The sequence below is a fragment of the Pleurodeles waltl genome, chromosome 3_1, assembly GCF_031143425.1.
Source record: "Pleurodeles waltl isolate 20211129_DDA chromosome 3_1, aPleWal1.hap1.20221129, whole genome shotgun sequence".
In the NCBI taxonomy this organism is placed as follows: domain Eukaryota; kingdom Metazoa; phylum Chordata; class Amphibia; order Caudata; family Salamandridae; genus Pleurodeles; species Pleurodeles waltl.
Genome location: NC_090440.1, coordinates 903374411 through 903397100, shown reverse-complemented (window position 1 = coordinate 903397100; position 22690 = coordinate 903374411). Strand labels below are relative to the sequence as shown.

At 43.2% G+C, this 22690-nt stretch overlaps 1 protein-coding gene across 1 annotated transcript in view; it reads right to left on the bottom strand.

Moving 5' to 3' along the window:
* RSPO1 (R-spondin 1) overlaps positions 1-22690 on the bottom strand; it is a 130227-nt gene that overhangs the window by 10453 nt on the left and 97084 nt on the right. The window lies entirely within an intron of this gene.

Sequence of the window (22690 nt, the reverse complement as noted above, 5' to 3'; positions counted from 1 at the left end):
TTGGGTTTGTTTTAAAACTAGACTTAGGGACATAGGTCAACACCTTTGCACCAATGGTGCTGAATCAATTTTCTGAGTAGGGTACTGACATCATTGTTACATCACTGAATTCATGGGGATCAAGAAACATCCTAGCTTCATACAAAGCGTGGCAAATGTATTCAAGGGAGTAGTAAGGGCTGGAGCACACCATTGCAAATATTACTATAGCATCATGTTGTTGCTGACTGTCATTTGCAAACAGCACATTTTCCATTGATATTGCCACTAAATTTACACAGACATGGAGTTTTACTGATGAAACTAAATAGCACACAAATGATAATGTGTGGAAATTGGGTTACAGTGGACATTTATAATTTGTACTTCACCAAGTAAAATGGCCTTAATTTGTTTTGATCCTATTAAAATGTTTGTTTCTATCACACTTCAGAATTACAAAAAACTTGCTTCATCTCTGCTTTCCTAATGTCCGATATACAGGTATTTAAATATTGCTGTATGCTACAAAAAGTGACTCCCAGCAGCCTTTCCATCCAGCAAATACAAAATATTAAGGCATCTTTATGTCCTTTACTTATTGCTCTTTTACAACCCAGCAGAAATAAGCTGACAACCCACAGTTTGGGAAATACTGGTTTAGAGTGTAAATAACATGGGGCCAGATGTAGCAAGCAGTTTTGCCCATTCTGTGTCTATGGGAAAATGCTCCTTCTTCTTCTATGCAAAATGTAACATTACATTGAAATCCATAGTGCCCAAACACAAAAAAGGTGATGGGAGGAAAGGTTTCAATTGGTCTAACCATTGTCAATCACCTGGGCTAGCATTCCAACACACCATGCCACCTCAGATTAGACACAGGCATATGCAAATCAGCCTTTGCCCTGTCCTAGTAGGAATAGTCCAGCCTGAACTGCCAAGTCAGGTCCTCTCTGAATGGGAACACAGGAAACCCAAGACCAGCTTTGCCCTGATTGAGAGTTGTCATTCTGTTTAGCTTGGTTTCAGTGGTACAGTGATCAAAGGATCCATCTCTGAGCAAACCCTTGGCCATTTAGGCCCTGATTTATACTTTTGGGTGCAAAACTGCAGTAATGCAGTTTTGCACCAAAAAGTTTAGCACAGGCTTGCACCATTCTGAGCATCAGCTGGGCAACATATTTATGGAATGGTGCAAGACAGTGCAAAGGTTAGGCTAGCGTAAGCCGGGTGGGGCTGGCGGTGTGGAATAAGGGAGTTTTACTCCAAAAAATTACATTAAGTAGGTTAGAGTGAAAAAAGTGACTCTAACCAGCCTAGCGTCATTTTCTGACACAAAACCATCCATACCACATGACTCCTGTCTTAGAAAAGACAGGAGTCATGGCCACCACCCAAATGGCCAGCACAGGGGACCAGGGTCCCCTGGGCTTGGCCATTGCACCGAGTGCCATACACGGGCTCCAATTTCAGGGCCCCCAATGGCACTTAAAAATATATATATATACTTACCTGTGCTTACCTATACTTACCAGGGATGGGGTACCACATCCTTCGCTGTCCCTCTGGTGTGGGTGGGGGTGTCCCTGGTGCCTGGTGAGGGATCCTGTGGGCTTATTCCATGGTGTTCCATCATGGAAATAGGCCCACAGGTCCCCTAACGCCTGCCCTGACCCAGGCGTTAAATAATGTGCAAAGCAAGCTTTGCACCATTATTTGATCCCTCCTCCTGTGTGACTTTAGCACGGGGATAAATATGGCGCTAAGGTCATAGAGTCATTTTTGCACGGGAATGCCTACTTTGCATCTCATCGATGCAAAGTAGGTTTCCACGTCCACAAAATGACTTTAACTCCATAAATTTGGCACTAGACGAGTCTAGCACCAAAGTATAAATATGGAGAAAGTTTTGCACCGAATTTGCGTTTTAAAAAAATGATGCAAATTTGGCACAAAACAAGTATAAATATGCCCCTTAGTGTGTTACATCAGACACACAGAAGGTGGTGGAAGGAATGCTCGCAATTTGCCTAACCACTGGCAATTGCTCAGGCTACCATTCCAACCGATCATTCTTTTGCCCACAGTGCCACCTCAGATTTGTCCAAGATATATCAGGAACCAAACTCCGGTTTCTTCTGTCAGAATGGGGTGTGGGAGTCAAACCAAATTCAGTAAGCAGTCTGGACAGTCTAGAAAAAGGATTCATGTTCAACGTCTTCGGGGCATATATCAATGTATCACTAATGTTTTTTGACTGTCAGTTGGCAAAGGCATTTCTCCTCTTCTCCTCCGTTGATATTTTGATGACTTTGTGCGGTGGGGAATTCCATATCATGATGGCCACACCACATTTCTTCCAACAACTTTTGCTGGAATGGAGTTTTCCAAGGGAGCTGACAGCGTGTATACTGCTACTAACCCTGCCCACAACACCTTCTCAGTTTCCATTTCTGAATAGTGGGTCACATGTTGGAGAGGCAACTCTGTGTGTTTAGAGTGTAAATAATGTAACACCTTCTTCCTTTGAAGGGAGATCTGATTAGGGCTGTGTGCTCTAAACTGGGAATCTGTTGCAGCACAGTGAAGTGCACTGATCTACCGCACTCTGACAGCTAAGCCTAGAGGGAAAAGTGGAGGAAAGATTCACTACCATATGGTGTGTGTAAAAAAAAACAAGTTATTTTACACGCAGTTGGTAAATTGGTCTGCAGGAGTGTAAGTCTATTAGGCCAAGAGAGACTAACAGGGATTGTGTTGGCTGGGGGACTGAAGACGAATGAAAGGGATGCTGATTTAAAGAAGTAAAAAAGGGTTGGTATGTGGGGGGAAACAGCGAGTGGGGGACCGCAGAGGACTGCGTGACTCTGATGCTCTCAATCCATGTCAAGGTTCGCCTCCCATGAGGGTGTCCAATGTCGGTGGGTTTTCTTGAGGGCGCCCTGGCTCCTCTTTCTCTCTTAATTTTCAATGTTAGGAGTGTCACTATTCAATTTAGATGTAATGCTAATTGTTCCCCGTGTACTCACGCAAAAGTAGCCAGAATTAAAATGAGCCCTGACGAAAGCGCAGAATCCTCTTATATATAGGGGCATATTTATACTCCGTTTGCACCGAATTTGTGTCGTTTTTTTCGACGCAAAATCGACGCAAAACTAACTCCATATTTATACTTTGGCGTTAGACGCGTCTAGCGCCAAAGTATGAGGAATGAGCGTCATTTTTTTGCGTGAACACCTTCCTTGCGTTAATGAGATGCAAGGTAGGCGTTCCCGTCTAAAAAAATGACTGCGACGCAAATGCATCGTATTTATACTCCCGGGCAAAAATCACGCCCGGGAGTGGGCGGGGCAAAAAACCCTGCATTTGCGCCTCTTTTTAACGCCTGGGTCAGGGCAGGCGTTAAGGGACCTGTGGGCTCAGAATGAGCCCACAGCTGCCCTCCCTTGCCCCCAGGGACCCCCCCTGCCACCCTTGCCCACCCCAGGAGGACACCCAAGGATGGGGGGACCCATCCCAGGGACATTCAGGTAAGTTCAGGTAAGTATAATTTTATATTATTTTTTAAATTTTTGGGCATAGGGGGGCCTGATTTGTGCCCCCCTACATGCCACAATGCCCAATGACCATGCCCAGGGGACAGAAGTACCCTGGGCATGGCCATTGGGCAAGGGGGCATGACTCCTGTCTTTACTAAGACAGGAGTCATGTAAATGGCGCCTGGGCGTCGTTAAAAATGGCGCAAATCGGGTGGAGGCGATTTTTTTGCCTCTACCTGACTTGCCCCATTTTAAGACGCCCTAACGCCATTTTCCCCAACTCCGGCGCTGCCTGGTGTACGTGGTTCTTTTCCACGCACACCAGGCAGCGCCGGTCTGCTAGCGCTGGCTAACGCCATTCAATAAATACGGCGCCCGCATGGCGCTTCAGAATGGTGTTAGCCGGCGCTAATCTTTTTGGCGCAAAACTGCGATAGCGCAGTTTTGCGTCAAAAAGTATAAATATGGCCCATAGTTTTGCCAAGCATAGTTCACCTCCAAATACAAAGGCAATAAGGTATAAACTTGAAGCATTTTCTGTCTGTCAAGAGCCCTTCTAACTCAGGAATAATGTGCTGGTATGTTCTAAGAGAGCAGGTTAAGGCCTTGATTTATAACTTGGCGGAGGGGATGACTTGGCCGCCGTATTATAATCCCATTAAGGGCCTGATTTAGGCAAGGACCTATTTTAGGATAAAATGCATTTGAAAAATGAATACAGAAGGCTATTAAAAAATTCCACCCACGTAGAGCAAATATTTAAAATGGATTGGAGAGAAGTATGAAGCGAACCATAGGATTGTTAGAGTGGAAGCCATGCGCCTGCTATCATATTCCACTTCTGAAGGCTGTACTTTTAGTTAAATGCTGTCTCCCTCATTCATAGGCCTGTGCCACAGCAAAGGTTTCTGAAAATAGTAAGGACATTTACCAAATGTAAAGCCTGTGGACAAAAGACCATAAGGCGTTTACAACAGTTCACCCAGTGAGAGTGTATGTTTTAAAAAAGAACTTAGCAAGGAACATTCAAATGTTGGGCAGGGGCCCTATACAAGCTAATATTCACCCTCTACCAAGCCATTTTCATCAGCTGTCTCTGATCAGATTCGCTATACTCCAATATTATATTGTGTGGTCCGGGTTTGTCATCTCGTGGAGCATTGCATTTGTTTTATTACTGTTCTGTGTGTCACTGCTCATTTATAGCATGATGCTGCTGATTCCATTATGTATGTACAATTGGACGTTTCTTCCGGTGATTTGTCCATCATACAGTCTTATTGTTCTACAGTGTGCATACTTTGGCTGGCCTCACGGCTCTCTGCGTGTCCTTTGACTTTACCATGGTATTAGTTTTGTGGAATGTTTGCAAAGGAGGCAGATATGAAAATCTGGTCCTGGTGTACTGGTGCAGCCATTGATTTTTGACCTTTGCACTTATTTTGAAAATCGTTTTATTTGAATAATAGTAGTGCAGGTAAAGTACAATACGTAAGATTTAATTTGTATCCTCATGAAACAGTACATAATATCATAACATAGAGGCATCTGGACATCTCAAAGTATGCACATAGATGAGTAAGCTCTGTCCCCTGGTTCACATGTTGCCAATCTCTCCCGATAGCCGCCCACCACAATTCTACCCCAGGCCCACACCAACCTCACGGTAAGAGCACCACCCGTCCCAAACTTTCTCCCCTTTTTGGGCACAGCCCCTACCCTGGTAAACCACTTTTTCAGCCTGTCGGCACCAGTCCATATCTCTCTCCCAATCATGAATCCTGGGAGGCGCTGATGCACCCCATGCTTTCACTACATTCCTCTTTGCCTCTCAGGCCCTGATCTCCAGCCATAGTTTTGTATTTTAGGCCAATCACCCTCCCCTCTTGACTACAGCCTCTTTTGCATTGCTGCCTAGGCACCCATCCTACCTTGTGTAACAGTGTTGTTGAATACAATTGACCTATGCAGGATGTGGAGCTGGACCAAACAAAAACCTGCCCTTATCGCTATTACCCTTGGGCCTGTAACACCTCACTCCACTCCACACCATCCATTTCTCCCAAATCCACCACCCAGTGGTCCCTGAGGGAGCCCAGTGTGTCAGGGGCACTGTTCATAATTTTCTTATATATAAAGGAAATGGCCTTCTCTAGCATAGAGTTCAGCAGCAGCCTGTCTTCAAGGGTGGAAAACCAGAGATCCCCTGGCAAATGTACATTAAGGGTGTGTACAACCTGTAGATAATGATAGTATTCAGAGTTTGCTAATAGGAACTCCGCTTGTAGCCACTTAAAGGGCAAGTGCCCCATCCTCTTCCAAACATCCCCTAATAAATCAATATCCAGTAGCTCCCAATTTAAGAAGCCCTGCAGGCCACCCACTTTTGAAAGCAGATCTCGTTCTCCCACAGGGGGTTTGCTCTGTCACCCTCCCTGCCGTCCTTTCTTGTGAAATAGCACAGGGTTTTCTCTGGGGCCCATTGCCTCTCCATCTACCTGGAGCACGAGCTCCTGGCAGTCGGCATATACCCACTCATTTATTATCATGAGTTGGGAGGCCCAATAGAATTTAAGGATGTTGGGGACATCCAGGCCACCTTCATACACCCCCCACTGGAGTTTGTGTAGAGCTATTCTGGCACTCCCCCTGTCCCACAGAAGAAGGCTGACTTCCTCATTTATTTTGTGAAAGAGGCCAGAGGCACAGAGAATGGTGTATTTTTGTATTTTACAGGATATATAAAAATCGAGGTAGGTCCATCATTTTATACAGAGTCGGCCTCCCAATCAGGGAAAGTGGCAAAGATTGCCAGTGACTGACATCGCGTCAGAACCTATCTAGGACTTCATACAAATTCCTTCTTAACAAGTCTGTGGCATCATGTGTGATATATTTATGCCTAAATAGGTAAATCTTTCTAGCTCCACCAGTATCACAGTTTCCATTGGCAAGTCTGGCACCCCACCCACCAGGGGTACAGGCATTATTTGTTCTAATTAAGGGCCTGATTTAGAGTTTGTGACGGATATCCCGTTGCCCGTATTACAATTCCATTATTGCCTATGTAACTTGTAATACAACGGATGTGATATCCGCCATTTGTGACAGAGTAACCCCTCCGCCAAACTCTAAATCAGGCCCTAATAAGGTAATCAGATTGGTCTCCAAAAATACGAAACACCTGTGACACTCTATCAACTGCCATGCGTAGATTGGTGAAGTACACCAGTACATCATCTGGGTATAGAGATATACTCTCCTCCCAATCACCTGTAATGTTAATTCCCTGAATGAGCGGGCTGCCATGAACCCATGCAGCCATCAGCTCTAGTGCAAGCGCACAAATCATTAGGGACAGTAGGCATCCTTGTCAGGTACGTTTGCCGAGGTTGAAAGCCTGTGCCATCATACAATTGACTCTGACCCTCGCCACTGGTTTAGTATAGAGAAGTTGGACCCAGGCACAGAATTTAGGGCCAAAACGCAGGTGATGTAGAATGGCAAAAAAGGTAGTCCCACTCAATACTATCAAACACCATTCTTACATCAAGGGAGACTACCAGTGCTGGATCTGTATGGGAATCCATACAGGCATCTCAGACTGAGCTGTGTTCCTCTATGGAGCATAACAACGGACTGGTCCAGGAAGATTATAGTGGTAATTACTCTGCAACGCCTGAGTGCTAGCACTTTGGCTAGAACCTTAGCCTTGAATTTTAGCAAAGATATGGGCCACTATGACGAGCACACAGTCAGGGGTTTGTGTTTCTTGGGGAGCACTACAATAGTCATCATGCATTGATCAAGTGGCAGATCCCCCTCCATCAGCCCCTCCAGGAACATTGCCAACATATGTTTTGAAACTTTAGTGGACATTCTTTTGTATAATTCCACTGGAAGGCCATTTGTACCCACTGCCTTCCTGAAGTGTAAAGTCTTTTGGGCATTCAGGAGCTTCTTCTCTGTAATATCCCTGTCTAGGGCCTCTCTGTTTTAATTCAAAAGCGGTTAGACCTTAATGTCTTTGAGGAACTCGATGCAGTCCTCCGTCGTGATCCCAGAGGTGGATGTATAGATTGCTAGAAGCGAAGGTGTCTGCAATTTCAGATGCAGACCCCCAGAGTTCACCTGCAACATCTCGTATTTCAAGCACCCAGCTCCTACACTGATCCCTCATCTCCAGGCATGCCAGTGACCTGCCTGCCTGATTCCCATCTTCATATAACCAGTGCTCGGTAGCCATGGCATGCATCCTGGCTGAACCCTCCGAAATCTCAGGGAACTCGCTTTGCATGAGAATAAGCCTAAGGCGCATCTCCCTTTCTGCCTGTTCAATGATTTAGTGACCTATTTATTGAAACTTCCTTTCTCAATGCATCCAATTCAGCCAGTTGATCTTTCTTTATTCTAGTGAACTTAGTGATCTCCTTTCTCCGTATAACTCTTTTAAATGCCTCCCACAGAACACTGGAAGAATTAAATGTGCCAAAATTGCCTTGGAAATAGTGATCTGCCACCCCCTTGAGTTGTGTCATCTTGGTCCTGTCTTTGAAATACTAGAGATCATTTTGGGGCACCGCAACCCACCTAGGCATCTTACCACAAAACGTAGCCTCTACCAGAGAGTGATTGGAGATTCACCTCACCTTGTGGTGGGTCTGGCTAAATCTATGTGCATGCATGTATTGTGTGAAGAGATAATCTAGTCGAGAGTTGCTGGAGTGTGCAGCTGAATAGAAAGTTTTCTGCCACCAAAGAGAGTTGTGTGCCACAGGTCGACATGGCCAAAAGCATCCATAAATGCTGGCTTTACCACCCCCTCCACCTGTCTTACTCTGTCAAGTCCAGGGTTAATTACTGCATTTCTGTCATGCCTCCCCCCAAAATGAGGACACCCGGTGGCATTCCAACTATCGTAGAGCCCAGTCTAGGTAATGTGGGTGGAGTAAAGGTTCAAGGTATACCCCTACTCATTACCGCTCTGTGTCACAAACTTCCCAGAGAGGTTGTACCCGTGTGTTGTGGGATAGATGGGAGTGACTTTTTGACCAATATCTCCATGGCTGTGGAGTTGGTCTTGAACCCAGCATGTGTGATCAGGATAAACCCCACCCTATCTAGTGCCTGGTAATGATTGCCCTTCAGGTGGGTCTCTTGTAAGAATACTATGGGGGTTATTCTAACTTTGGAGGAGGTGTTAATCCGTCCCAAAAGTGACGGAAAAGTGACGGATTTACCACCAGCCGTATTACGAGTCCATTATATCCTATGGAACTCGTAATACGGCTGGTGGTATATCCGTCACTTTACCGTCACTTTTGGGACGGATTAACACTCCTCCAAAGTTAGAATAACCCCCTTAGTACGGAGAGTGTGATTTTAAATATTGCAGTACCATGGTTCTCTTAATCTTACTGTCCAGTCCATTTGTATTCCAGGTTATCAGCTTTAAAATGTTTCAAAGCGGTAATTCTCTTCTTCAAGGGGTATTGGGTGGACAGGTCCTACGTGCCATATCTACCCAGTAAGAAGTAATGTCCAGTGTTTACACCCATAGCTGGATCTCACATTGAACACCAATCCATTTCCGTACTGCCCTGCGGCTGGAACAAAAAACTGTTAAACATAACTCAAACCGAAACCAACAATAGCCCAACGCCTCCCACCCAGCCCTCTCTGCAAAAGAAGGCTATGAAATGCCCACCACCACAAAATGCAGAGTGCCTGTTGCCCCCTCAACAACATAACAATAAAGAGAACTTGCCTTGAAGACTCCTATAAAGAAATCAATTAATCACATAAGTCAGGTCATTGAGGGAGGGAGGAGATCAAGTGGGTGGGCCCTTTAGTGATGCCAGATCAGAGCACTGACCCAGCTTTGATCGAAAGGCTCTGACCTTGCCCCCACAGCTCTGGAGAGATAGCTGTGTCCAGAGGGCTTATTCTTCCTGTTTGTAAGCCCTGGCCTCGGTGGCAGTGCCACTCTGGGGCCATCTCAGGCCCGCCAACGTCGGACGCACCGCTTTTCGGCCGGCACAGAGCTGTACATGTTTCGGGCCCGATCAAGCTGCTCCTCAATGGGTTGAATCGCTCAGGCTTGCGGGTCTCTCAAAGTACACTAACTCTCCCATCAGGGGCCATCTTACAGGGCTGTTGGTCGCAGATAGTTGAGCGGATCAGGGATGACATAGATCATGGCACTGGAGCTGACTTAAGTTGCAGCCATTTTCTACACACCAAGCCACGCTCCCCCCACCTTTCCACTTATTTTGTGGTGTGTTTATAAGGGAAGGTGTAGGATCTGATCCTGGTGTGAATTGTTTGCATTTGTTCATTCTTTAACTTCTTCACTTGTACTGTGGTGTGTAACGGAAGGAGATGTGTGTTTCTGGTAATTTTCATTTGTTTTGCCTTGTGTTCTTTCTTGGCTGTCTGATAATGCTATTCTCAGAATGTATGCATTCTGCTGGTGTGTATGCCTGTTAGTTACAGCAATTGATAGAAGAAAATTATCAGAGAGCTACCTTGTTCCTGAAAGAGGGAGGGTTGACTTGTGATGAGGCATTCCAAATGCTCAAATATATTTAAATATAGATACAAATGTATGTGAAGCAACGGTAAAATCTGTTGAAAAATGTGAGAGAACTGTAGAAAGTATGGTAAAAAAATGATATTGCTTCTAGTTTAATATTAAAGCTAATAAAATCAACTACACCAACCGTCACTTACAGTGTTTATGTATTTTCGGTAACACAAGTAAGCTAGACCTGATTTCGCACTTATTAGGGCTCATCATCAGCCAGGTAGAGCTTGGTTTCAGTGGGACAGTGTGCATGGGACCCACATCTAGGCATACCCTTCTGACTTAGGGTGACACACTGTAGTACACGAAAACGTAATGGATGGAATGCTTGAATTGCTCCAATGGTAGCAGTCTAGCCCGAATACCTGACTTATGCTCTAAGTAGGGCGAAACCGGTCCTGAGTTGCATTGAATTCTACTTCAGGGAGGACCTCGCTTGGAAGTTTGGGCTGAACTGTTCTCATTGGAGCTGGGTCAAGACTGATTTTAATATGGCTGAGTCCAAACAGAGGTAGCATGGTGTGCAAAATAATAAATGACTATGATGCGGGCCTGAGCAATTACTAGTGACTGAGATTAATTCAAGCGTTCCATCCATCACTTTTTTGTACACTCCAGTTTGTCTTGGCAGTCAGCATTATTTATGCACCATAGAAAGAACCCACAAAGTGGGTCTTTATGTCTACCAAATAAAAATTGAGTGGCTCAGGGAAGTTTCTTCTTGCATCTTGCAAGATGATTTTCTAATCCTAAATCCGCACTGGCTTGCACAGCCATCCCAGAATGTCCATTAGGGGGCCCTCTGTAAATAGGTTGGCCCTGCCTGCACAGAATTAAAAGGACGTACCTGTGGCAGATGAGCTGCTATGACTGATTGACAACCAGCGGAGACTCCACTGTTGTCAATCAACAGATACCCACCTCTGGGCAGGGAAACAGCAAAGTTTGTGGGTGAGAATGCCGCAGATATCTGAAAGGCTCCTGCTCTGCTAAGACACTGAACAATCCCCTAACATTCAACCCATCCCATATGCTCTTGTCACAGCTGTATTTTCCTCCTAGGTATTGTTATCTTTGGTGCACCAGCCTAGGAGGTGATTTATGCTAGGCTGGTTCTAGAAGCAAAGCTTTACAGAAAACTTGCCATAGAAAGGACAACATGCGGCCTTCCGATTGACATAGGTCCACCATGAGCTGTACTTGAGTAAATGGGTTCGCTGTTAGGTCAATAGGTCAGTTAGGTGCAAGCACGCTGCTCATGCACACAGCTCAATAGGAGGGCCACCATATCATAAGGCAAGGTAATTCAATCCCCATTTGACCCACCAGGTGGGGACACATTGAATGTGAGCGCTACAAGTATGGCCCTTCAGCTTGACGGGTAATAGCGATCCTCTTTGCCTTTTGTGCCGATCATCCTTGCACCATCCCTGAACTGAATACATGAGGAATCTGACAAAGGTGAACATCCTCCTGCTCGGTATTTGAGTTACAGTTTCTCCCCCGCTCCCTGAACATCTTGTGCAGCCACAACTGGGGCGAAGGCTCGGTCTCTGGTGAGCTTGCAGCACTGACATTTGTTGGCAATTAGAACAAAGAAGAACACCCAAACATCTCGCTCACATGGGTAGGTGGCATTGTATAACATGCTTCTGGCATTCTTCCCTAGAGTTTGTAAGAAGATTAAAGACAAATACATTTTCAATTTCCTTCCCAGGGGCCCGAAGGGGAGTGAGTTGCCAGGGAGAATTTTGCAATAGAAGGTATGCATCCAAGATCCAAGACGTGTGGGTGGGGAGCACAAAAGGGAGGGGCACTGTTCAATATTTATTTGCTGTCGGCATGTTTTATGGTCTCACCAAACACATTTCACGGGATGTGTGCTTGTTGAAAATGCTTCCCACCTATTTGCTTCTGCTTAACAACAGCGCAGAGCAAACTCTTGCCTCCCACAACTTTCCCTCGTAAGCACTCGGAAAATGCTTCAAGGAACTCACATAGGCGGCCAGCTTCCATATTTCACATTGCCACCCCCAGCATTTTTCTTTCACAGTTTTGACAGACACTTATTCATGCTACATCCTCCTCAAACAAGATCGTTAACTCCTCGATGGAAAGGCTTTATGGATGAGACTGTAAGGCTGCAGCACAGTTTAATGTGCCGCGGAGCCAGAGAGAGGATTCGAGGATATTCGAGAGGAGAGCTGTGTCTGGAAGGTCCCTACGCATCTATGCACCCAGTGGAGTCAACGATAGAAAGAACGCTGTTCTACGTGCGCCCATTTAAAGACGAGCATAAGTACACACAATTCAAATTCATGGGTACCATATCATGGCCATTGACGCCAATCATCTCATTATTTAGAATTTTAGTTGTATTACTTTTAATATTATGTTTCTCGCTTTTTAACTTCTTTTGCCATTACTTTTTTTTATAACTTTGAATGGTTTCCCGTGTACTCACCAAATTTCATTTCATCGGTTTTTAATGTAATTGTTGTCTTTCTTTAATCGCCCCTTTTTTATTAATAGACAGGGTACACCCATTAGAGGAATCACATTTTGAATGTTCAATTTCTAAGTATTCATGTCTCAGTGTTGTAAAAATTCCCATGGGCACGCCACGGAGAAACCCTGAATAGGTCTGGCCTTTAGGATATCAACGCTGCACAGTCATGGTTTATTTGGGTTTTGGATTTCACCTTTAACGGGGCTAAGGGTTGGATTTAGGACAGGGCGGGTCCTGGCGGTATTCTGAGTTGTGGTCAGCAGAGGAGCAGATGACTGTATTCTATTGTTACTGTACTGCCCAGGCCTCATGCTGAAGTCCTGCTCATTGAACAATGAATAGCTTTTAGCCTGGGGCTAAGCCAGTGCAAAAATAATACCACCTGTTTAGACAAGGATAGACACCCCAAAGTCAATCACATATGACTTCCATCATTATGGCTGTCATCATTAGATGTTCACCAACATTGTGCATCAAGACAAATCGCTTGTGTTCATGCTCGGCCCGGCTCTAGCCACACAATGGTAGGCCCATTGCAGGTGCTGTGTAATTGAATCCGGAGCTACTCCCCATCCCCCTATCCTAAATTATTGATACTGCACGAGGCATTAATTTGAAGAGGGGGGAGTGTGAATTACCTGCTACTATAAGGGATAATGTGAGAATCACTCGGAAATGAATAATTACCAAATGAATTAGGAGTACTATACTTGATTTCCCAGGCAATTTCACTTTTCCTTATGGAATGTCACATAGTCAGGATTACCCATGTGTTTAAGGGTTTTCAACTCACCTTCTACTGACTGCACCTAGGCAAGCTAAAAGCATTTATTCCACCTTCTGCTTCCAGATCACTAGTCTACGTTTCCACTTTGGCTAAAGTAAACCAGCAAGATGACTCATTTTGATGGGATATTACAGAGAGCTAAAGTAGTACCTTCAGGTGAAAAAAAAAGAAAACCAAGAGTTACATTTAGAGTTTGGCGGTAACTAAAAAATCTCAATTTTCTGGTGGAAATTCTAACTATGAAACAAAGGTCTCTAGCCGATTTCCCTTAACATAGGGGTAGCATTGTGGATAACGTTGAGTTATTGAATTACACTCTTGTTTAGACTTTCACCCAGAAACTGAAAGATTTTCAATGTCCTCTAAACTACAACTAAAGCTCTAAATAACCTGGCTCCTAAGGTTAATATAAGCAGAAATCTGACTAACAGCAGCGACCAGAGAACAACTGTATTTTTGGCCAACTTCTGACCTTCAAGTGGCAGAAGCTGTGAAGTGTTGTTTGCAATGAGCATCTACAGGCCAGTTCAAAACAAAAGGAAGGCACCTTTGTTGGTGTTCTGGAAAGAATCTCACCCTTGATGGGACCAGCTATAATTGGGCCTTTTGAATGTCTGACTCTGTGAGAGAGATGCATTTTAAATTTGGTGGACTAATCAACTTAATAGGTGACCTTCAAAGGTGTTAATGTGGTGAACACGAGACGTGTGACAGCATTTCTTAAAAAAGGAATTTTATTGAGGAAGGGTCCCCAAAACCTTCATTAAAGATAATGGTGTGCAATTTATTGAAGATGAAATGCAGGATTGTCTTTAAAATGAGCTTAGTCAAGAGACAGAACTTAGCGCTGTAGATCAGAGTACAAATTGGTTTAAGAGCGAGGGAGAACAAGAGTGAGATATTGATGAAAATGATTTGGCCCAAAAGAGGTTTCTCTACCCTATTTCAGGGAAGTCAGCATTTGAATGGTTGAGAGGGAGGTTGTGTACAAATGAGTTATCGCCAGGGGGGTTGGAGTTTAAAAGCCATGTGAAAAAAATGAAGGAAGGAGATGTAAAAATGATTGACCAGAGGCCATAGAGGTATCAGAATAAGTATATGAAACCGAATCGTTTGAAAAAGGGGAAGTGGATTACATTAAAAAAATCCCAAGAAAAGCATTAAAATTGATCCACATTATTGTAATCTCAAGACGATTGTTTCTGTGAGTGTATGGGGAGGTATGGAAAGGGCCAAGGCTCTGTCGTACAGAGAACTTTGGAAATTCTTTGCTACTGATGATTGTAAAAGTGGTATCTTGAGGAATCATAAAATGAAAAGAAAAACTTTTTAACTGGCAACTGAAGTTGAGCATTTTTTATTATAGAGCTAACTCGAGCCGAAGGTATTGGAGCACCTTACGTTTGTAGCAGATACATTACACAGGGACACATTAATTTTTGGTAGGCATGGGGAGATTAAGGGGGTTATTCTAACTTTGGAGGAGGTGTTAATCCGTCCCAAAAGTGACGGAAAAGTGACGGATTTACCACCAGCCGTATTACGAGTCCATTATATCCTATGGAACTCGTAATACGGCTGGTGGTATATCCGTCACTTTACCATCACTTTTGGGACGGATTAACACTCCTCCAAAGTTAGAATAACCCCCTAAGTGATTTGTCCAGAGTCACAGGATATTGAGCCAACGCGAACCTAGACTCAAACCTTGACTTGAATTTCAGGAAAGTGGTACTGCATCTAATGCTGCACCACTTTTCTTGCGCCCCTTAGCGCCCCCCCCCCCCCCCTAAAGCCACCATGTGTGCACCATATTTAATATACGGCGCAGGTAGGGGCAATAGCATCAACATTTTTGATGCTATTGATGTACTGTGCGGGGTTAGTGCCAAAATGTTGTCACTAATCCTGCAGAGTACACAGGGGCCCATTGAAAACAATGTTATGCCCCTTTTAATGCCTGCTCTGTGCAGGAATGAAAAATAGCAGCTAAAAATGGCACAGGGGAATCTCTTATCCATTTTTTCATTCCTCCTAATGTGGGAACGCCCCCCTTGCATACATTATGCCTGGTGCAGGCATAATGTGGCACAAGGAGTTACAAAATGGCGCAATGCATGCATTGTGCCACTTTGTAAATATGGCGTCGTGAATTAGGCCTCTTTGGGCCTAAAAATGATGCTAATGTGGCGTAAAGAGGCACTATGCTCCTTAAATCTGACCCTAGATTCCCATCTCCAAGGTCAGCAGCTCTGGCCGTTAGCCACATCCTCTCCGCATTCCACTTCACGAAGAGGCCCTCTTGCCTCTCAGTTTGCATGAAATTAATTAATTCAATCAGTAATAAAAAACAGAATAAATATCAGGTGGCTCATAGGAAAAGACAACATGATTTGAACTGGTATTTCCTCCATCAAGCTGTGCAAGAAACAAACTAAGGTATTTTTGGCGTATTGTAGCTCTAAACTGCGGATCCAAAGGGAAAACTTCAGCAAATGTTCTACTGTTATAATCTGGGTCGATTATGTTTCCAGACTGTACCAGATGAACACTGAGGTTTTGAAATACTGGTTTAGTGGTTAATTGAATGATTTTATTTTGCCTCCTGCCTCTGACTACATTTATGGCTATTTTTACACAGCTAGAGTTTCAGCTGCAATGGGTCCTGCTGAAATTCAGATCATAGAGCCTCATTACGAGTTTGGCGGAGGGGATTACTCCATCCCAAAAGTGACAGATATCCCATCTGCCGTTGTACAAGTTCCATAGGATACATTGGAACTTGTAATAGGGCGAAGGGAATATCTGTCACATTTGGGTGAGAGTAATCCCCACCACCAAACTCGTAATGAGGCCCACAGTGTTGAAAAGGAATGCTGTTTTGTGAGCAATAATTCTGAGGCCTCTCTTTGTACGCTGCTTTGAGTTAGGCTCTATCCCTGGATCATGGAAAATGAGTGTTATTATACCGCTGCAAAAATTCTACAGAAACAATGCGCCAATATTTCTCCTTGATGTGGTTAGGGAGATTTTTGCTAGGAATGTCTTGAAACATTTGGAGTCATGGACCTGTGAGACAAATATTATCCCCAGTGCTTAATTTGCAAATAAAAATGTGGGTGTCCAAAGCACTCCTTTGAAAGACGCAGCTCCTGCAGTTAAATGTGCGAGCACAGTCTACTGAGGGAGCATAATGTTAGAGCCATCTCAGCAGGGTCAGCTCCTTCGCAATGGCAAAGGAACATTGACACCCTGGCTAAGTTAGGAGCTGAAAGGTAAATCGATATTTAATTATCGTTTTATCTTTCAGCTGCTGGCTCAGGCAGCAGCACGGTCAGGGAGGGGAGGGCTGGGCCATGGGAGGTGGGAGGGGGCAGGAGGAGAGAGTGCGCCCTAAGTGACCATGTGTGTTTGGCTGGCCGTCTTAGGCTGGCCAAACACACATGTGCACTTAGGTTTCTCCAGCCCAGCTGTGTTGAACACCCAGGCTGGAGAAACTGCACAGACCCCACGGTGTGTCTGAGTGGCATTCCAAGCTGCTCAGACCAATCCTGACATTGCTTTCATTCTAAGTTTATCATGAGAGCAGCACCAGGATTGCTAGGGAGCCTTTGCTGATTTCACCAGTGAATGCTTGGACACCAGAAGAGCAGTGGAGCGAGGCAGCAGGAGGTGGCAATTGTGGCAGCAGGAACGGGATGGTTGTTTTTTTTATTATTTGTTCCCCCCGCGCCTCCCTCTGACATTTGCGGCTGCTGCCACTGTTCGAGAGTAGACTTAAAGGATTGCTGGGGAGTCTGTGCTGGTGTCCCAGTGAATGCTGGGACAGCAGAAGAAGAGCGATGAGCGAGGTGGCAGGAGACTGCGGTGACGGGAAGAGATACATTTTAAAAAACAAATTAATTATTTTTTTATTCCCCCCACGTCCATCCCCTTGAGATTTGCGGCTGCCGCCGATGTATCTCGAGCTTCTTTAGTCCATTTACATCCACTTTCAGCTCGCTCTTGCAGCTTTCTGCTTTGTCCCTTTGTGACAGTTTTTCATTTTTCTCTTCCGTCTTTCCCATATGTGTCTTTTGCTCACAGTAAATGCCTGATGCAGAAAAATAAGTGCTGGTCTAAAAAATAAGTGCCGGTGCCCCCCACCAGTAACCACTGGCTCATATTAAGCACTGCTTAACCCCTTGGATCAGTAAGGCTTCAGACCCAACAGTTCAGTAATGAACAGTAACAATTTTAGACAAATATGTTGTGTAAAACAAACAAATTGTATAGACAGCTATTATTGATTTTCAGCCATGTTCCATTGGTTGACGGGGTCACATTACAACATAATACGGCGTCACTTGATAGTTCTTTATTTGTTGACATAGTGTAAAGTTCTGTGGGGGATAGGGAGGTAGCAAGGGTCTTTCTCCACCTATTGACATTCAAAAGGCCTAAAAATGAGATCTTTGTTTGCACTGCTTTTATCTTCCGTTACATGTGTGATTTTCCAGAACAATTCTCGCATATGAATAGAATTCCACTAAATCTGGGATCTAAATTTGTGTTCGCACTTTAATGTACATTCATGGTGGTATATTTGAGTTAACTCTTCCAGGTCTGCAAAGACATTTGAGGGAATTGAGCAAATATGTAAAAAAGTGCTTTTTTTAAACTCAAAACTGAAGGTTTTACCCTTTGTGGAATGAAGAGGGGGATACCTTATAATTGGTTCCTGGGCCATGAAAAATTAGAGATTGTGAAAAAATATGCTTAGGCAGAACATTTACCAGCAATTTGGGTAATGGGTTGCATTCCACTAACTTGGGGGCACAAGCAGTTACTCATTGTAGGGAAATGCCTATTTTTGCGTGTTCACCTGCACATTTTTGGACAGATGCTGCTGATTTGTTGACTCTGAGAGTGCACTGAGGCCTGCTAACCAGACCTCAGTGCCAGTGTTCTGACCTATACAAATTCGATGTAAAATTGGATACACCGAATTGACAAGGACTGACTTACTTATCAGTCGATAGTATATGGTCCCCAGGGTACCCAGGGCATGTAATGCAGAGTTTCCACTCAGGGCTGCAACATGGTTTGTGCCACCCTGTGTGAGACAAAGTACAAAATGGCCCCCCACCTGCCACTGAAGCCTGGAAGGACTGTGTTTTCACTACCAGTTTGATTTTGCCATTCACTGTAATGGCAAAGCCACCCTATCCCTGAACACTATATGTAATTCTCCCCTAAGGAAAGCGCCCTATCGCAGGGAGCTGTAGTTTGTTAAGTGAGAGTTATATTTTCAATATGTCTTAACAGCATCACTTCCAAATTGTTATTCTGCTTTGGCTAAAGTTAGTACCCTACTGGCTAACGCAGGGTACCTGGCTGGCATTCCAACCTGGCTAAGTCCTGAATTGAACCATCAAACTGGGTCATGTAAGTTATCAAATTAATTGTGCTATTAACCTGGACTTGATGTCCAGGTCGAATTTAATACCACTATTAAATGTAAGCAACTTTTAGAACATTGCCACTCTGTGTTCCAGCCTACCCAGCTGCCTCATAAAGGCTGTGGCACACAGACAGGTTTCTGCCCGCCTGGGGAGACATGTGAATGACCCTCAGCATCATTACAATTCCATTGTTGTCTGTGGCGTTTGTCCTGTAACGTTTAGTTTTTGCTTCAAGAATGCTCTGGTGGCCAGGCAGTCCAAAGTGTCCACTCTGTCCCCCTAGACCTATGCCTTTACTCAGGCCGGAGTAGCCAGACTAACTGTTTTAAACTTTCCAAAAGTTTCCAAAGTCAGTGCTTGTTTGCGGTTGCATTTAAAAGTAATAATATCTTCTCAAATCTGTTTTTTCGGAACCCTTCGGTAGACTTTGTTCATCAAGGTCTCTAATAATTCATAAAAATTTTACATATGTTTGTAAATTGGTGTTTTCTTCCTTTCATGTGTCCTTGCTTTCTTATTGAATTTTTTGGTGCTGTTAAATGCTTTACATATTGTTACTTTGCTACGCCTTACTGCCCACAGCCACAGCTACCCAGGGTTGCACTTAAGGTTAAGTAAATGTACCTGACGGGGCCCAAGACAGTGATTAGAGTGTACTGCATGATAAGGCCCCACAGACATATTGTATAGTACACCCAGATCCTCACACTCATGCAGGTGCTCTTTTTCAAATCAGTGGGGAGAAGGCACATCTGTCTTTTACTGTAAGATTATAAAATACAAATAACATTTTGCCCACTCTAACTGATACTCTAGAATATACTCCAATTTCCAGTTGGTCTTTCGTAAACTTATGTGAGGAGAAGATCTTGAAGAACGTTTGTAGCTTCAGCACAGACATTTTTTGTTCAAATCATTAGATTAGAGTTTGGTCTCTTCTGCCCCTTTTCTCAAGCTTTGGCCAACATAATTTGTGAGAGATATAAACTGTTTCTTGCACTGGGGTCATCTTTAAGAGTTGTCTTCAGTATGAATGTAGTTAATGGATGCATGATTAAATGACCTTTCCCAGTAACCTAAAATTTGCGATTTAGCTGTGCTGTAACATGTAATTCCTTAGGACATATCCCCCTGGACATTTGTGATTATGAAAACTCAAACTGCTTGTGCCAATTTTTTTCCTTGGACATAGAGCATTGTATCAACTTAAAAATTTAAAAGGTTTTTATTTACCTGGTTTTGTCGAGTTCAACTGTATCTCTGTTAACAAATTAGTCACAGTGTAAGACACCTAATAATGATCATCGGATTGGATATTTGTCTCCTCAAGACCTTGTCTGGGAGATGGAAAAGTCATTATCAAGAATCCCTTATCTGTAATCTTTGTCAGGGATGAGTTCAAAATATGATTCATGTGTTACAGCTTTGCTGAGTTTTAAGGACTTCCAAATCTGGTATCTTGATCCATTAACTACTAAGTTTAATATAAAAACTCATCATGAATGAATTCACCTAATTATGCATCTCCAGAGTGAACAAGTTTACATTTATTAGGTGTTTTATAACAATGTTTTAGAAGATGATTTAATTTGACCTCTACAGCTTCTAGTTCCTTTTATAACAATAAGTAGTTTAAAATATTATTTAGCATTTTTTTGGGTAAAGCATTTAATAGTTATAGTATGTTGTTGACTTCTATTGAGATCATATCAATTTTAAATGAACTTGAAATTTGAAACCAAACTTGGAGGAGAGACTATGATCAAATGTCATTCAGAATGAAGATACACAACTTGGTGTAAAGACTTTCTTCACAGATAGATAAAGAAAGTTTTTATTTTGCACCTTCTACATTGTGTTATTTAGGTGATACATCCAGTTGCACATAAGTATGCATTCTAAATGGTTCTGCAGTTACAACATTCACTTGTTGCCAGTTTAAGTTACATGCATACAATAGTTTGCATAGAGTGGTGGACTTCTGAAAATTGAAACCTGGAGCTCTTCGTACGTTTTATATGCAAATTGTTAGAATATCAGTTGAAAGGTTAAAATATATAAGAAGCAAAGCTCATAATCCTCCTGCTCTGTGGCTCTGAAACCTTTTCTTGGAGACATGTAAATATTTTTGAGACATATGGTTATCATTGTTCAAGGGGACACCAAACTCAGCATTAAGATTGGAGTTATAAAATAACAACTGTTAGGTATAAGTACAATGCAACGTTTTTTTATTTTAGTTATACCAAGTTCATTTGTAAGAAGTGGAACAATAAAACATATAATAAAAAAGGTGCTTTATGAGCAGGCACCTGGGCTGTTGGTGTCATGGAATATTGAAAATTAAATTAACTAGTACTTGAGTGGACACTTAATGAACGACAATCACTGCTTGAAAACACAGTAACTAATGAGGATCTACAGTAAGGAGGCTGATCTTGGGTTTGTGAGAGATTGGACAGATACAGTCACATATATTATTAATTTTTATAACAATAATGATTGCTGATGTTTGAATTATCATGAATCAAGTGAGTAGCGGGTTAACTCAGATGTGTATTTCAAATATCCACACTAGTATGAGCCAAAGACAGAAGACAAGCATTCCCTCATTATTTCTCCATAACAAGGAAGGCCTCAGTAGGAGAGAAACCAAAGTAAGTGGAGTGACCAGAGAAGGCAGCACAAATATATTTGTTAAGTTATTTGAAGCCCACAGGTAAGATGCATACAGCCTTACCAGATTCTCCCATATGAAAACATTGACAAGCACAGGAGCAACTAGGAAAAGTGGATATAACCTCTTGAGAAGCAGATTAGAGCACTAACCCCCACTGGAGGAACAAGACAGAACCCTAACACCAGGGAAATCATGAAGGAAAAAATGAACAAGTGTGCAAGATGCCAACCACTGAGGGCCAACTATCAAAAGCAGGACCAAATCAACATGACATTAGTAGGTAATGTGACTTCTTTGTGACTCCACTTACAAGGACTTCGCAGGATTCATCTGACCTTTGCGAAGGCTTAGTCACACCCTGGAAGTTTGCTCCAAACACCAAAGGCCCGGTCTCCAAACTCATTATTGGAATCAATGTTAACTCAGTCTATGCATTACCTCACCCTATTTAATTTTACCTGCACAGACTGCAAACGTTTTGGGATATTCCTGACAATTAGAGGCACTTTGTTGGCATGAAACAAACTTAAATACATTTGTGTCATGTAGAAGGTTATTGATGCAAGTCTGTTCATAGTTTTTGAAACAGTCGATACCAGTTGCCACTCTGACATGATGTAGCTGATTGAGTTCCAAATAACACCAATAAACAACCTGGTTTTAATTTTCTGGATAGAGGGTCCTGATTATAAGATGCATCCCTGCGTATGCCAAGTTTATGGAACTATCACCCATGAACAACCAAATTACTAAATAAAAATTATAATTGTTAGTTTCATGTAGCCCACATTTTGTCTGATAAAATTATTGGTAAATGGTTGCTCACTCATGGATATGCGGACTGTTCAAAGGCTTTAGAAGCATAGCATGCACATTAAAATGTTGGACTGGTTCAGTGATTCAGTGAGGTAGAGGTGTTTGTAGCTCCCTTTTCAAGGTTTACAATTTCAAAAGTTTAATGTTTTTGTCTACTCCAGTTTACCACATCTTCACACCAATATACTGGCAAGAGGAAACGTGGTTACAGATGGGAAAATACCACTAAAGAACCTAAAATGATATGTGTCTCTGAAAATTCTCTTTTTTAGTGTGAGGTCATTTGAAGACTATGAACCAAACACTGAGAGGAATTTTGTTTGTGCCCCACACATAGTGAACTCTCT